Raw genomic sequence first — 6,063 nt, forward strand, 5'->3', positions numbered from 1 at the left:
CTTAAATATACGATTTTATTATTGGCTACACTAAAAAGTGTTACATACATGAATTCGGAGCGGATTCATTTCGGCATACCGCACTGCAGTAGGACCAGTCAGTAAATTCTGAAAATTTACTGAACACATTTTTTTAGAGTACAAAAACAAGAAGAAGAAAGTAAGAAGTAAATAAATATAACAAACTATAACGTCTTTGTCATCGCCAGAGGATATTTTTGTTAAATGATTATGAAATTTTCATATTTAATTTCGTGCATTGCGGCTTGTTTTATGTTTTCTACAAATTACATACCGAAAGTATTACGACTAGTGTGCAGATCGACGCAACTCGGAATCGTTTCGGTAAGCCGAAAATACTGACGAAAAAATGCCGATTCGATAGCATACCGAGTAATGTGAAAAGGCTCTAAAAGAGCGTGTAAAACCCAATTGGACACAACTGGAAATCATTGGAAAATAACTAAACAGTACCCAGTATTAGTTCTATGCAAACGGCTCAAATCAAAGTATTATATGTATGTACGAGTATGTATCCCTAAGTTCCAAACTGTAGAAATATAAAGCATCTGTCTTTTTCATTTCTGAACCACAGCAGATGGAACTGTCCAATATTCGCAACCACGCCTGAGTGCTAGTTGAAGGCAAAGTTGCGCAAGGTGGACATTTTAGTCCAATACTTTAGTAATCAAAGAGGCTGATGCTTTGTATTTTGACCATTTGGCGCGCAGGGTATGTTTCCAAGGTATTAAAGATGCATTTTGTCAAAATTCCCAAATCAAAACCATTATAATTCAAGAATGGGCGACAAATTTTTTAAACCATTAAAAGTTTGTATTTAATGTTTTCGCTCCATTGCCAAAGGATGCTTATGGTTAAATGCAAACCCTATGTACAATGTAATGTAATATCAAATATTTTGCAAGCTTAGTAACTTACATACCAGTGTACTGTAAAATTAGATTCATGTACGTTTTCAAGCTACTTGAAAAAATACAAGCGCAAGAAAGGTTCGCACTTGTTTAAAAGAAGGCAATTTAACTCATTGCTTGAACATAAGTGAGTACGGTCGCAGCTTGAACCGAACAAGTTTGAATAAAGCACTATACAAATACATATTGGCAAGCCCCGAAGCAGCGTGTTTCAACCAAAGGGTGTTTTTGTGTGGTAGTTGAGTTTTTTCGTTTATAAATAGCGAGTTCGGCTTGGACTGATATACGGTGTGCACATATAGGGTTCGAAAAAATTATAGAAGCGCCACATTTTGACAAGTTTTAACATGCTTTTTTTGACATTTTATTTAGATTATATTTTAATAAAAATATTGATTCTTTAACAGAACTAAATCCAAGTTTCAAACTTTGTGCAATATTAAAAAAAAAATCAACAAACTTAGAAAGATTTTTAGTATGCAGTTTTTTGTCGAAATTTTACGGTTTTCTTCCATATTAAAATAAATTGTGTTTATTCGTTATAGCAAATAGAACCAAAAAGAATCTAATAAATCAACGGTAATTTTTAGCCGTTTAAAACTTGGTCTAGAATTCAATGGGCTACAAAACTGCATACTCAAAATCTTTCAACAAATCTAATTAAATAGCTCGAAATGTTTACGTAAGTTTGTTGATTTTTTTATATTGCACACAGTTTGAAACATAGATTTATTTATTTACTTATTTAATATATTAAACTTATAATCTTATATATAAAAATAAGTGCACGTTTTTGGTGTGAACTCATAACCTGAGAACGGCTTCACAGAATTCAACCAAATTTATGTGGCATATTCGATCTATCATGCGGAGGTTTATGCGAAGTTTGCGTGAATTCGGAAAAGGGGGCGTGGCACCACCCATACTAACTACAATATAAAAATAAGTGAACGTTTTTGGTGTGACCATATAACTTGAGAACGGCTTCACCGAATTCAACCAAATTTATGCGGCATATTCGGGCTATCATGCTGATGGTTTATGTGAGGTTTGCTTGAATTCGGAAAAGGGGGCGTGGCGCCTCTATTTTATATATAAAGATTAGTGACTAAGCTTATAACTTGAGAACGGCTTCACCAAATTCAACCAAATTTATAAAGCATATTCGGGCCATCATCAAGATATTTTATGTGGAGTTTGTCCAAATTTGGAAAAGGGGGCGTGTCAAATACACGTTTTTGGTGTGAGCTTATAACTTGTGAACGGCTTCACCGAATTCAACCAAATTTATACGGCGTATTCAGGCTATCATGCAGATGGTTTACGTGAAGTTTTCCCGAATTCGTAAAAGGGGGTGTGACACCTCCCATACTAACTAAAATTTTTATATTGTATATCTCTTGAAATATTTGTGGTAGAGTACTGGAAATTGGTATAGAGGTATATCAAATAATTCCATACTCATGGAGAAAAATGGGCGGTATTGGAAAAGAGGGCGTGGCACCTCCCACCTTAAATAAAAAATAAGTGCACGACCTCTAGCAAATTTAAACGGTATATTCGGACTATCATGCAGATGGGTTATGGGAAGTGTGCCCGAATTCGGTCCAGCGGTTCATGATATAAAAAATAAGTGCAAGATTTCAACCAAATTTATACGGCATAGTCGGGGTATTATGCAGATGGTTTGTGTTAAGTTTCCCCGAATTCGGAAAAGGGGGCGTGGTACCACCCATACTAACAAAAATTTTCATCTGGTATATCTCTTGAAATATTTGTGGTAGAGTACTGGAAATTGGTATAGAGGTATATCAAATAATTCCATACTCATGGAGAAAAATGTGCGGTATTGGAAAAGGGGGCGTGGCACCTCCCACCTTAAATAAAAAATAAGTGCACGAATTCTAGCTAATTTAAACGGTATATTCGGACTATCATGCAGATGGGTTATGGGAAGTGTGCCCGAATTCGGTCCAGCGGTTCATGATATATGGCAGTTTATGTCTGTTACATGAACCACGTCTATGGTACAACAGCAGATACATGAAAAATCGAAAACATAGTGAAAAATTGTTGCTATGATGTGCTGTGGATGTGATGTGATGTTCTTCGGATAAATTAAGTCAAGTATAAACATGGCTGCAATATACTAAAAAAAAAAAAATTCATATAAAAAATTCCAGGATTTTTCATTCATTTTTCAATATTTGGTGTAGAGAAGCACACCGGGGTACCGCTATTAAATTATAAATTCAAAGTGTAAGCTAGCGATAGCTGCTGGGGCTATCGGCTAGGTAGTCAACTGTAAAACGCTTGTGCTTTCTTTGAGTGTCTAAGTATGTGTGCGATAAGATTATATTTTGATGTTGATTGCTTGTATATATTTGTAGATGCTTTCGATATTATCGGGTGTTGGCTCCTGGAGAAGTGTAATTGGGTTTTTGTTCTGCAGTGTTCTGCGGCGAATATTGGATACAGCTGTCCATTCTGCTAGGATGTGTCTGACTGAGTTGGGGGAGGTGCGGCAGTATTGGCAGTAATCAGTCCTATTTTTATCCAGTAGGTGAGAGTGGGTGAAGTTGGTGTGTCCGAGTCTTAGGCGGGAGAAGATTATGATTTTGTTTTTTTCCATGCTGGTTGGGTATTTTGTTGGAGTATAATTTGGGTTTATGTCTTTGTAGTGGCGGTATTGGTTTAAGGAGAATTCTTGGCTATAACGAGACTTTATTTGATGATGGATGAAATGCTGGAAGTCTATTATTTCTTTTGTGGGGTTAAGTATTGTTGGTGATAAGCAGGCTAGTTTGGCAGCTTTGTTTGCGCTTTCGTTGCCCGACATCCCAACGTGTCCAGGACACCATAGCAGCTGGATATTTTTGTTGTTGAATAAGTGATCGTAAAGGCGTTGATTACGCCCCACTTACAGTTAAAGTTAGGCTGTCAGTGCAAATTATTAATTTTTTTTGTTTGCTGTATGTTTGGATAGCATCTAGTATAGCAGCCGCTTCTGTAGTGAAAATTGAGGAGATGCCATTCATCAACTGTTGTTTCAAGATACGACCTTGGGAGTCAACAATGGCGTATGCTGCGCTATGCGAGTTTTTTGATGCATTTGTGTATAGAATCTCATATTGAAGGCTACGATATCTAGATATTTGCTCGAAGAACAGCTGTTTATAGATTTCGGGTGAAGTTTTTTCCATTATGAGATTATCAAGGTATGTAGTTTGGATTGAAGAGCCATGGAGGTGTCTTTTGTAAGTTCTTGCTCTGGGGTCGTTGAATGTTATGGTGGCTAGGTGTGTTTAGTATTCGGTGAATGGGCGAAACGAGTTTAGGAGATTTTTTGCTTTTTATTACTTTGGCGACATCGGCGTCAATGACTGAGCTGCTTTTGTATAATACTTTGGGTACAGTTTTGTGTATTGATGATGTGTATTTTGTTTTTAACGACGGTAAACCTGATTCGATTAATAGATTTGCGATAGGTGTTGTGGGAAAGGCGTATAGGCTTTTTCGGATTCCTTGGTAGTATGATGGTTTCAAAGTGCTAAGGGTGGACTTTGGAGAGTTGCCGTACAGAAATAATCCGTAGTCTATTTTGCTTAGTATGAGTGTCTTTGTGATATAAGTGAGCGTGTTGGGGTGGGCGCAACTTTTGCCCGATAGGTAGCGAATCAAATTTGTTCTAGTGTTGATGGATTTTTTCATGTTTGAAATGTGTTCGTTCCACTTAAAGTTTTTTGTAAAATTTACACCCAATATTTAAAGCTTGTGAACGTGGTTAACTTACGTATTTTCAACTGTGAGGCTTTGTGGTGTGCAGTTGTGCTTTCTGCAAACGTGTAGAATTGCGGTTTTTGAAAGATTATTTTTCGCTCCGGCTAATTGGCTACACCTAATGATTTCGATAATGACTCAGGATAGTTGTCGGTTATTATCGTTGTTAGAGTTTCTCTTTGCCATGATATACAGGTCATCGGCGTAGATGCGGTGGTCTATCGATTTATGTTGGAGGATTATTGTGCTTAGGCGATTAAAAGCTATTTGGAACAGTATTACCGAAAGTGGGGAACCTTGTGGGATTCCATTTTGTAATTGTCGTAGATCGGATAGTATGTTATTTGCTTTTACTACAACTCTTATAGTGAAGAGAAATGCTTTTATATATGTTAGCATTTTTTGACCGATTCCCCAAGACTGCAGTGTTTCTAATATGACGTGTGGACCGATTATGTCGAAGGCTTTCTCGAAGTCAAGGGAAAGTATGGAAACGTGGTTTCTCGCAGAAAGGGATTTGGATGCATTGAAGTCTATGTGGAGGAGTGCGTCAACGCAACCCCGTCTCGGTCTGAAAGCGACTTGATTGGGGGCAATTAGCCTCTTTGTTTCAATGTACCAGGACAAACGTTTGGCGATGATTTTTTCTAATGTTTTGGCGATGTACGTCAAGAGTGATATTGGGCGATAGCTAGACGTGACAGTTAAGTCTTTGTTAGCCTTGGGGATGGGGACTATTATTGCGGTTTTCCAGGCGTAAGGCAGTACCCCGCATTCGTAAATATTATTGTACAGTTGTACTAGTTTTGGCTTGATTAGGCTTGACGTATTCCTAAGCATTTGGTAAGTGATCCGGTCGGCTCCTGGTGTACTACCCTTTGCTTATTTTAGGGCTGCTATAAGTTCTGCATTATTAACTGGCGTTTCGAGTGCTCTTGCTTGTGGATTCTTTGGAACCGGTGAAGTGATAGTCTTAGCGTGGTTCTTTGCAGCATTGAATGCAGGTGAAAAGTTACGGTTAGAGGAGTATTCGGTCCATTCTAAATAGATGTGGTTTGCAATTTGCTTTGGGTCGGTTATTAAACGGTTGTTGCTTTTTATAGAGAGTATTGGTGTGTGAGTGCTTCTGTTGCTTAGCGGCCTAATCTGCTTCCATACTTTGTCAATTGGTGTGTTTGGGTTAATCGAGCTTGTGAAATTTTAGAAGCATAAGTTTTTTGCTTGTTTTGCTGCTTTGCCGAATTTGGCGTTGGATTTTTTATAATGGATAAGGTTTTCGTTTGTGGGATGTCTTTTAAAAGTGCTAAAACTCTGCATTTTTTCGACCCGAAGCTGAGAGAATTCAGTTGAC

The sequence above is a fragment of the Rhagoletis pomonella genome, unplaced genomic scaffold (assembly GCF_013731165.1).
Source record: "Rhagoletis pomonella isolate Grant_MI unplaced genomic scaffold, Rhpom_1.0 Rhpom_scaffold_00009, whole genome shotgun sequence".
Taxonomy (NCBI): Eukaryota; Metazoa; Arthropoda; class Insecta; order Diptera; family Tephritidae; genus Rhagoletis; species Rhagoletis pomonella.